This window comes from Nyctibius grandis, chromosome 11, assembly GCF_013368605.1.
Source record: "Nyctibius grandis isolate bNycGra1 chromosome 11, bNycGra1.pri, whole genome shotgun sequence".
Classification (NCBI taxonomy): domain Eukaryota; kingdom Metazoa; phylum Chordata; class Aves; order Nyctibiiformes; family Nyctibiidae; genus Nyctibius; species Nyctibius grandis.
In genome coordinates, this window is record NC_090668.1 from 22,721,975 (window position 1) to 22,733,485 (window position 11,511).

Here is an 11,511-nt window from a genome sequence, read left to right on the forward strand (position 1 = left end):
CACCACTGTGTCAACTAGACCATGGCACTAAGTGCCACATCTAGTCTTTTCTTAAACACCTCCAGGGATGGTGACTCCACCACCTCCCTGGGTAGCCCATTCCAATGCCTAATAACCCTTTCTGTGAAGAATTTTTTCCTAATGTCTAACCTGAACCTCCCCTGGCACAGCTTGAGGCCATGTCCTGTAGTCCTGTCGCTAGTGCTGGAGGGAGAAGGGGCAGCTGCACTGCATGTGGAGGCCGCTTCAGGAAAGAGGTTAGACGTGATCTGAATTGACCGGAGTTGGGAAATGTGTGAAGTACAATAAAAAGGGAAAGTGATGCTCAGTCACCTCAAGGGCTCTTTGTAAACCAGCTATAACAAATTGGGTCAATTTTCCTTTGTTTCTATAGGTTTTGCCATATATAATTAAAAAGACACTGCCCATTAATGCGCTTTACAAAGTTAACTAATGCTCAATAAAATCCATGAATAATATTAAATTAAAGACTACAAAACCTCTCTGGACATATAAACTAGGAAATTGCAGGTGTATAAAGTAAGCAAGCAACAAAAGCCCCATAATTTAGTGCCTGTTACAACTAGTCCGGCGGGTAGAACAAGTGAAGGTATCGCAGAACTGCAAGGAGTGTATGGATTGTATAAACACACAACGTAAATGGTGTTTACAGAGAAGTAGGAGGCAACGTGATATACTGGACAGGACTCTGCTCCACGTAGAAGTTAGGTAATGTCTGGTTTGGGGTTTTGGTTGGGGTTTTGTTGTTGTTTTTACGTATTTGGGTTCAATGCTCAATTATACACTGAACTCCCTTAGCCCAGGAAGGGTCAAGGTCACCCTGTTGCAACAGCCAGCCAGGCAGGGTGAAAAATAAAGTCTGGGTTTCCCTGCAGACCTCTGCCCACCAGCTCCTGACAAGGCGAGAGAAACATCTGCTGTCTGTGAGGTACGAAAGGGGAAACAACATTTGATGCAAAAATTGCATCTACCTGATTGGAACAACCAGTCCAACAGCTGTACAGGTACCCGTTTCAGAGGTCACACTAGAGAGGTGTTACCTTCTTTAGCAGATCTTTTTTTTAGGACGTGCAGCAAAAGCAAGAAAGGCTTGAGGACTGGAAGAGTCTGAAGGACGGATCGCTATTTACATAGTGGAGGCGTCTCCAAAGATGCTGTGCCATGTCACTGGAGAATCCTGTCTTTGTGTCCTCGGGGTTTGTTCCCACAGGATTTGTCAGAAGGACAAAAAGCTCGCATGATTTTTCGCAGGGGCTCTTGCCTGTGACGTGGCATTTCATGCAGGACTCTTAAGCTGTCCTTGTTTATTCTTGGTGGCGTTTCCTTCATTAAGTCACTTGGTACCAATTCTCATTAGGATTTGGGGGTATTGGTGTGTGTGGCGGGGGGTTAATCTGCTGCTGTCTACAGGACTATTTGGCAATTCCTTGTTTTCTGAAGTTGTCACACTTTCTTCTAGGAACTCATGCCTTAAATAGCTCTTGGGTGGGTGCCAGGTGTGTATTTTTTTCCAGGCAGAAGCCCAAACCAAGCAGTGAAACACTACTATTAAACACAGCACAGGGCAGAGTGTACTGGTACATGGACACAGGGAGAGGGAGTAAATCTGTCCCTGGGAGTTGGTAGGAAAGCCCAAGCAGTGCTAATAGCACCATACTTCCCTCCTGCACTCAATTTATGCTTAAAATTATTAATGAAACGCAACTTTTTCAAAGCCACACCAAACACTGGCAGAGCTCAGCATCCTGCTCGAGCCATGAGCATACACTTTGCCCCCCATGCTCAGCTGAGCCGTTATGTCACCCCCAGATATATTAGGGCACATCGCAGGCTGAATCCCACCCCCCCCAGTCCCACTCCAAACCCCACCTCACACCAGCTTAACACAGAGCAGCTCCACGAGAACTCAGCCCCCCACTTCTGCTCAGATCGTCTTCAACCAGCAACCATAGCAATCATTTGCATCTCCTGTCATTAAGCCTTCTGTTTGATCGCAGCCAAGCAGCCCTTATGGGGATCTGGCACACAGCTACAATCCAAGCGTGTTAGGAAAATGACTTCAAGGCTGTTTAGGGAGGATTCCCATGCCTACAAGGGTTCACAGTTCAAGGGGATCCCCATCTCTGCCTGCAACACGCACTGTTAAACACATGCTGCCAGAAAATTCTGCTTTGGGAGGGGAAAAGCAGAAGAGCGAACAGCCTGACAAGAAGTTCAATAACACATCAGCCTTGGCCTGGGACATTTTAATTTAATGCAGGATGGCAATCCAGGATGGACCAGGCTTGGTTCTTCACCATCCCCTCCTTCTCTTCCCCACCCACACTCTCCATCCATTTACAGAGGTGCCACTTTTCCCAAGAGTAAGCCATCACCCCCAGGCCCGAGCAGGCAGAAATCCCTCCCACTCCTTCAACTGCCCCTTAACTACTCCTTCTTTCCAGACAACTGCACACCACTCACTGTTATCTTGGCTACCTGGCAACTACAATCCCTGAGCAAAGATCAGCTATTCTATTGCCAGCCCCCAATTGTTCAGTCCTTCCCTTCCCCCTTACACCTAAATTGCATTGATCTTAAAATCCCTGCATGGAGCAGGGGGTGGCAAACGAGAGGAGGAAGGCAGGGAACAAGGCTCCCTGTGCTCCCAACACAAGCGTTTGCTGTCACAGCTCTCCTTGCCAGCTCAACTCATTTGAGCCAACAGCTGAATGAAATTAATAAGGCTGTGTCCCAGGCTCTGCTATGCTAAGTGAGAAGCAATCTTGCCATAGCTGGCACATATTCCTGGCTCTCTGGCAGACAGAGCCAGTGTGAGGCATCGCAGGATGCCAGGAGATGCCCCTTCTTGGGTTACACATGACTCCAGCAGCAGCAGGGCAGCCCTTCTGCCCAGGGTCTGGCACCAGGACACGTAGCTCATACGCCGCGGCGACTGCTGCTGTGCCAACGCTTGTTTGAATAATGATATTTTCAAGCTGACGCCTGCAGAGATGTTTGCATTTTGCTCCCATGCACCTCAGGAGTGTTTTATTTTAATTGATTCTCACAGCCTGGGATTTTCCTGACACACTGAATGGTTTCGTGGCCTTCCTTCCAGGAGGACTTTTGTTCCCTTTAAACAGACTGCAATGCAGAGCAACGTGTCACTTATTCTCTTGAAGATCTCAGGCTTTCTGGGCTGTAGAAATCCAGATGCTGGTTTTCCTGTTCTCAGCCCTTGGCGACAAAATGAAACCAATTTGCAAGAAAATCTACTGCAGACATTGTTGTCTTCGTCTGAGTGGAAACTCCCAGTTCCTTTTGCTGTTGCTGGCGTAGGAACATTTGTGGTTTCCTGCATGTCCCTAACAGGTATGAAACTTGTACAACTGCTGAATCATGAGCTGTGCAGGGACTGACGCAACACACCATGTAGTCAACTTTCAGAGGTGGCCTTTGGCTGAAAATTGACTGGGAGGAGGGAGAGGTGAACACCAAAACCTCTGTGGCGATGCGGGGGCGGAGGTGTGGGCCACAGGCCAGTGGCAGCCGGGAAGAGGTGGCCCCAACCAGAAAGGGGTGTGTGGCTGGTGCGGCTCGGCCCGTGGAGGATTGGGCAGAGCTCCTGGGGAGGATGGCTCATTCGTAACGCTGCTCCTTCCCCGTGCGATGGCTGCAGAGGGGGTAAACGGCATCACGCCTGTCTGACAGCCACAGCAAAGGCAGCACCACTCCTGCCTACCCAAATACACACACCTAACATCTCATTTTATCACCCCACTCATCCCAGGTCACTTTTAGCAAATTATTCAGGAATATAATTAGAAACGCTCTCTATGAAGGAAAAAGACAGGGTAAGCAACATTTGGTCTTGAGCAAAGACACACTTGGAGGGAATTTTGTTTTCTGCATCGATTCTCTGATAGCCGAAAGGAACCACTCCGTGGAAAGCATCTGAAATCAACAGCTGGAAGTCTGAGCTGCTTCTCTACATCTTTTAAAGCAGAAAGGAAGAAATTGCTCCAGCCAGACCCTGCCATTGCTAGGCAGTCAGGAAACACGCTGGGCAGCTCCTGTTCGGAGGCACAGGCAGAGATACTCTACTGAATGAGCAAGGCTGCCGTCTTTGGAAAGGATGGAGGGGTACTACAAAACGATCAGCACCATAAGAACTTCCTGGCCATGGTGATCTGTTGGTAAAGGACCTCAAGTACGTGGTGGAGTCTGCATTAGTATAAACATGCAGCCTAGTAAATTTATGTTGCATTAGTCATGACCATAGCAGTCACGGCCTATTGTAACATAACCAGAATTCATTAGGTGCTTCCCTGTCATCCATATGAGTAATAATAATAACAACAATTAATACTTCAAACATGAACAAGTTCGTCCTGCTCTTTTAAAAGCAAAAATATTGCTGCCCTTATTTTAAGGATGGGAACCCGAGATAAGCAAAGAGGGTGACCTAATCATTGTTATTCTTTGGAGTACACGATCACTTATGGTGTTTTGGCACCTGGTTCATTTAGGTAATTATTTTTGTGCTACACCCATAAGTAGAACAACAGGGACAAAGATCTGGAAATGGAGAACAGGCGTAAGACTGTGCTGCTTTGTAGGATACTGGATACTCTTCTCATTACCTATGACTGGAGGCAACAAATACAGGAGTTTTTGGGAAGAAAGACGGAATATCATGGGTGAATGCATCCTGACCTAGTAAGCACCACAAGATTCATGCACATTTTCACTCTACCCTAACGCTCTTGGTGTCAGGGACAGACTCAAAAAGGGGGCAAAGATTTTAACATCTGTCTGGAATTCAGTCTCTTGGGTCCAGAAGCAGACCTGGTGTCACTGGGGCTGGATTCAACATGATCTGGAAAGGACACGGGGCCACCCACTTCTGTTCCCACAACCAGCATGCGAAAATATGTCCCACCAGGCAGAGTCAAGGCAGTAGTTACCAATCACTCCGGACTTCTAGTAAGCCTGTCCTGGAAAACTCTCCAATACTGCTTACTGATGAGTCTTTACTACATCCCGCTTTTTGTGCTGAATTCACCGAGCACACAAGTCTGCTACCACTTTTACCTACCTCGCAGTTAGTAGAAACTTCTCCTTTTATCTTCAGATGCCCAAGCTCAATCCCTTTATAGGAGTAAAAGTTTAAGCCTTTATACCAAAAACCCCAAACACTCGATAAGCACTACAGTAATAGCCATAATACACACCCATCGATCCTAGAGCCAGTCTACAATCTGTATATATCAGAGTAATTTTCCTGGGGCACGCAGAAGTCACTGGACTCCTAAATCCCTGTCTTGCTTTCTAGCACCAGAGTGGGACAGGGGACAGGTCAGGAGCTGCACTAGTTTTGTGTAGCGAAGGAACCATTTCACCTTGTGCCTACATCAGTCACATTTCAGTAATGCTGGAGGCTGCCAAGCTAGAGAAAACCGCAGTGAAGGAGGTACTCAGAAAGTTCTTTTCTTAAACCAACTTATTCCTGACTCTTCTGGAAAGGCAACTGCCCATCACCCCACCCAGACCTAAGTCAAGATCCCACCAGAGTGACAGGACACAGTTCATAGGGATATTTCTCACACAGGCAGTTTCATCCTCACGCTAAGCTCAGTCATCCTCAAAGGTCACAGCAGAGCCCTTCAATGCTGGTGTATGACAGAGAGAGACAGGCAACAGTTCATGGGAAGATCCACCTTCTCCCAGCCTGCAACTTTTCCCATTCACACCTATGCCCTTACTTCAGCCTTGGGCTTGGCAGGCAGGCAGATAGCTGCGTGGTTATCTAAACAGGTGGCACAGGCAGCAGAACGAATGACGTTGGCACATTCTGCTCCAAGATTTGTGCAATCGTATCCAGGAGTTTTCAAAGCTCTTGGATTTTGCAAAAGAGTTTGCAAAGCTGCAAGAGGCCTTTGAGACTACAGCCCTTGAAAAATCAGCTCAACCATGTCTCTGTTTCTTGCTTGCTGACAAAAAAAAAATAAAACATCACCACTGTCAGCCATGTACATGTTGAACTGTGGAAGAAACGGGCTGTTTTCTTCATCTTCCTGCCCTGTTAACCAAATCGACAGATGTTGAGAAGGATCATGTGCTTCCTTGCAGGTTGGGGCCGGTGGACAGTGCGAGGGAGGATGGTGGAATTTCAGATTTGGTTTGGACATGCAGTCTAGCAATGCCAAGTAAAGAAATCTCATTGGGTTTGAGCAATGAACATGTCTGACAGGGAGCCATGAGAAGGGGATACCCCAAAGGGAAACGGGAACACATCCAAACTCCATCAGACTCAAGCAGATCTTTTCCAGAATCCAACAAGTCAAATCACTGATCCCAAAGCTATTCCTACCCTGACCCTCACCTCATTACATTGTCACTGTTGTGATTTGCCCCACTGTGCCTTTCCCGAGCCAGCTGCTCTGAAGCAAAGGTGGGTGGTAATGACTATGTCTGACTGCAACATCCTTCCAAGCTTGGGAGCCCACAAGCCTGGCATATGCCCAGAGCATTACCAACCTCACCTAATTCCCAGGAAGGATCTTCTGATGGAATGGCAGATGCAGCTTCTTTCCATCACACTCAGGTCCCTTAATTCAGGAAAAGAACACTGTAAATCCCTCCTTTCTGTTTTCTCTCTTTCCAGACTACAATCCATCAGTAAGGGTTTGGACAGCAGGGAGGACAGCACTTCATAAAGGAGAGTGTAATGATCTTCCATCCCAAAACCTACGCCAGTCCCCACCTTGATGCTCTATTCACCTTGTTCAGCTATGTCTGATGACTGACTTAACTGTAACTTCCATCAGACATGTTAAAACCAATGCTTTTTGGGGATTTCTATTTCAAGTTGCACTCAGAAACAGTCCATTATTTGCAGAACTGGTGATAAAGGGGTCAAGTGAATCCTGCCAGCATCCAGATGACAAAGTATTAATTTAATGCATAAACAGTTACCGTTGCATTGCATCACACACCCTGTTCACAGCTCGCAGAGGCCCTTTGTCTCCCCAACAGCTCTGGCCAACAGCAGACCTCTTTGCTCAGCTCCTGCACTGGGTTTGGTACAGTGGGAGTCTGTTAATTGTCTCTGCCCCACACGCACATGACCTGGTTGGCCTTGCTTTAGAGACCAGTTGAATCAAGCTGTGGTTTTGCCACCGAAGTGATATAAAAGAGCAGCCCTGTGCAGCACAGGACTCTGATGGATCAGATTGAAATAGCAAACTAATGCTGTTCTGTCCAGGCCACTAAGAATCAGAAATCAGATTAGGGAGAAGTCACTTACTGCACTGTCCTCCGAGCAAGCATTACTCAGGGGATATAATGGAAGTGGAAGGACTATTAGAAGTGAAATGATCAAACGACGCTAAAACAAAGGGTGAAGTCTCCACTAAGGTACATTGTGCAAAGGGTACATTGTTGGGTGAGGACTGAGAGCAGCAACCTCTAATTACCTCCAAACACGACACCTCCATTGCTCACTTCAACTACTGGAGCAGGCAAGGGTGTGATACTGTGCTACATAATGATGGAGCTGTAGAAGGGTGGACAGGAAGGAGAAGAAATGAGGTTTTCTTGAAAATGAAGTACCTCTTGCAAATGCAAAGGATTTTTCTTCTGAGTTAAAAGATGACTGACATTTTCTTCCTGTTCTGCAAGATACTGGATCATTTTGCTCCTCACTTGAAGATGATCTTAATCATCTAATAAAGACATAGGAAGGGCAAGAACATACTGCGGAGAATGCCGTGGTAACATGGAAAACGTGTTGTGAAGCTTAGATCACACTGTCTATGAGGCAGGAGCTACCCATATTTCTTATTTTTGTACAGCACCCTGCACATGGGGTCCTGACCCCCTAACAGGGAATAATCCTGAGGTCCCCAGTACAGTGGCAGAATCTGACCCTACATGGAAATGTTATTCTTAAGCTGAAACTGTTCCTGGATGTGACCATCCAGACAAAACCAACCCTATTGCAGGCAGAAAAAGGGTTAAAGTTTGCTGGGAGGGAAAGTGGCCTGAAGAGAGAGACAAAAGTGTCTGAGGCAGCCATCTGAGTGTTAAAAGCAGTGACCAGAACCATAAATTGGATGTGAACCTCCAAGAGCAGGAGTTAATCTGCAAAGCAGCCTGTGAATGAGAGATGAGGGGACCACCACCACGCCCCAGCTCAGCCCTTCTGCCCCAGGCCCCACTGATGGGAGAGCAGGTGACTTTGGTGGGGGACAGACCCTATAAGTCCCTCTGACCAATGTCCCACTGGTTAACATGAAGCAACGGGACACTGTTATTGTGTATATTGCTGTGAGGAGAGGACGTGCCAGGGGGCTCATGTCCCTGTTATTTTGAGCCTGGTAAACAGCTGGGAAACTCTTTTCTAGAAACATGTATGAAGGGCATTTGGCACTATGTAAGATTACAGGCACATCCACTGCTACTGCTCTTTAAAGAGAAGTTTTTCATTTCTGAATCATGATGGAAAGTTTCCTAACATCTCTGAGATGGCTGGAAAAGTTATTAGTTTACATGAGCATATACATACATATAACCGTGGGTCCCAAGGGGAACCTGGAAACCTACCCAAGCAGTGAGGCCTCTTGTATTATGCAAGCTCCAACCTGCTTTCCTATTCTAAAAGAGGATGTTCATTTAAAAAAAAAAAGAAAGAAAAAAGGAAGCTGGTTTTGGTGGTTTGGGTTGTTTTGCCCCACAACCCTAACTGTCCTAAAATATTCAAACAGTCGATTAGCAAAATAATCTGAAACCGTGTCAGAAAGGTTCAGAAGATACCTATTTTAAATAGTCCAGAACGCAATTCCCCAATCCTTGCAATTCTGTGTGTCAAGATCACACTCCCGCAGGTTCAGCCCACAGCTAATGTGACTCTGCTCCCAATCCTGCCGGCCAGGAGACTCCTCTCCATGGCTCAGAGGCATGAGGATCACCCATGGCTACCTGTTCAGAACAGAAATTGTCTCCCTGCAGAAGAGCCTTTGCTGTGCTCTTGTGTCAAATAAGAAAATCCACATGTCCACAGGTTGTGTGTTGATCTGCCCCAGCTGACAGCATCAGGGCACCCAGGGAGCTGGGGTATTAGAGGGTCTGGCTCAGCAGGCAGCCGGCCTGGTGGGCAGCAGTCTCAGATTGGAAAGCATCAGGAGAAACAGATCGAGTCCCAGTCAAAGACAACGGTGCTCACTGTCTATAAATAGCTGAACTCCAAAAAAATCCCCAAAACGAGTGAACCATCAAAGCTCTCCTCCCTTTACTATCAGCTGCATTTTGTCTTAGGGTATGGGAGACCACAAAGCTAATGACTGGAGGGAATAAAACAGAGCTCTTGATCAAAATCCAATCCTATTATTTTCCAGCTTGTGGAACAGAGACGAAACAACATTTAAGTGTCTGTCATTTACCACTGACCTTTGAACAGAAATGTTCTGACAGCCCTTGTTTGTGTTTCCCTCGGCGATGGGCGGTTTCACAGATTGCCGGCTGCGTGCTGCAAACGCGGTGAAGCACATGTGAGCCCACAGAGATTTCGGTTTTTGCAGTCATCTGAACCCTAAAGTAGTTTAAATATCGTTTAACTCTCCACCGTGTTAATGCTTTGAGCGTCACACAGGCCAGCTGAGAGACATAAATATTGGACGGGCTGAAGTGGTCACTGCTCTGTGCAAAGCAAAGCAGCCCAGTCCCTTCTGGTCCCGCAGAGCTTCGAGTATGAACCCAGCAGGATTAATCCCCTCAGTGAAAGATTAGAGAGTCAATGGTGCTTTCTGCAAGTGCCAAACACACCTTTGACAAACAAGAAATGTACCCCAAGTAATTAAAACTGAGTATTATCATTATTAATTGCAGTCAGCTGAAATCACGAGGACCTGACAGAGCAGTGTACGAGCAGCAAGTCTTCCAGATCTGACAGGGTTCAATGCTAAGTGTTTTCCAACTGGCTGAAAATACTGAGATTAAATTTTTGAAAAGATGGGAAATTTAGAAATCATACTGCTTGGTGAAAAACTTGTTTGGAATTTAGATACAATTTAACAGAATACTCTTTTGTAGAACATTTTTTAAAACAGTAAAAGATTCATCAAATATAATCCTAGAGAAGTCCTTAATTATGTCTTCAATTCTATTTAGCCATTTTAATTATTCTGGTAAAAAATCCCACAACACCTTCTATGTTAAATCAGGTGTTAAAATAAAAATGAGCCTCTGATTTTGAGCAATTTTATGAAATTCTCCTGGAAGAAGAATTTTAACCTCCAGTCCTGTGCCACTTTGTAGGGGTCTCACATAGCTTTTCTTAATGATCTCATTTGTGAGGCTGCAGTAGCTCGAGGCTTTGTGAAAAAAGAGCTCGTATAAAAAGGAAAAAGAACCCCACCAAAACCCACGAGACTCAGAGATGTAGAAACCCACAAGCGCTCACATCAGCCTCACGTGTCAAGGATGCGCTGCTCATTCATACCGCCTGTGTGCGGGGCTGCATCCCAGCACCCTCTCAGCCACTCTACAGGGCACGGCCACGCGGCTGGTGCTCACTGGTGGGGCAGCCCTGGACACGCTGGCAGCCAGCCCCCGTGGTCACACAGCTCCTGAGAGCCCGGGAACTTCATGAATTTTGTACAAGCTCGTACAGCGCCGACAGCAGTGACTTAGTGCTGTGGTGCTCAAAGCGAAAGGGGAACCGGAGATGGTTTTGGGTGAAAAGTATTTCCTTCTTGCAATGCGAGGTTTAGGTTACCTCACAGAAAAGATTTTCTGGGCGATATCTCAGCAGCCCCAGCAAGACAACTATCTCAGTGCACTGTAAGTGAAAGCCTGATTTCTGGGAAATTCAGTTTTCACTCCTGGAAAGAGCTGGGACACGTAAGATGCATCCACAGCAGCACAGCGTGAATCCCCTCCTTTCCAAGCCCGCTGGGTACAGATACAGCCATCTGAGCTCAGACAGCATCCCAGAAACACTAACACGAGTAAGCACTGGCTCTTTCTTTTCTCAAATAAAGCAGACCAAAGACACAAAAGGATTTTCCATGGGAAACCCACAAGTCCAATCCCCCAAACTGCCCCAGCCACGCTCAGCTCTTCCTGGGGCTCCTGCTTCCAGCAGGAACAGCAATTGCAACGCTCCTTCACAGGCAGCACGTCTCATCCTTCTGATACAGCCTTTGAAGCCACAACCCTTGTCCATCCTCTTCACCCCATCCATGTAAGAAACTCAGAGAGACTTCAGGCTTCCCTCGGAGGCGCAGGGAAATGAAGTGCCTGCTTCAAACACAGGGGTTTCTACTCTGTTAAGACACATGCCAGGGTTAGTGCAACTCTAAGGTCACAAAACTGCAGCTGTGAAAAACTGCCCCTGGACTACTTTTTCAAGCTGGAAGCCTGTCACCAGCCCTGCAGCTGTTACACAGGGTGTTTTCTAGGTTTATTTATCTTCCTCCCCTCTCCTCCCATCTCTGAAGCAGCATT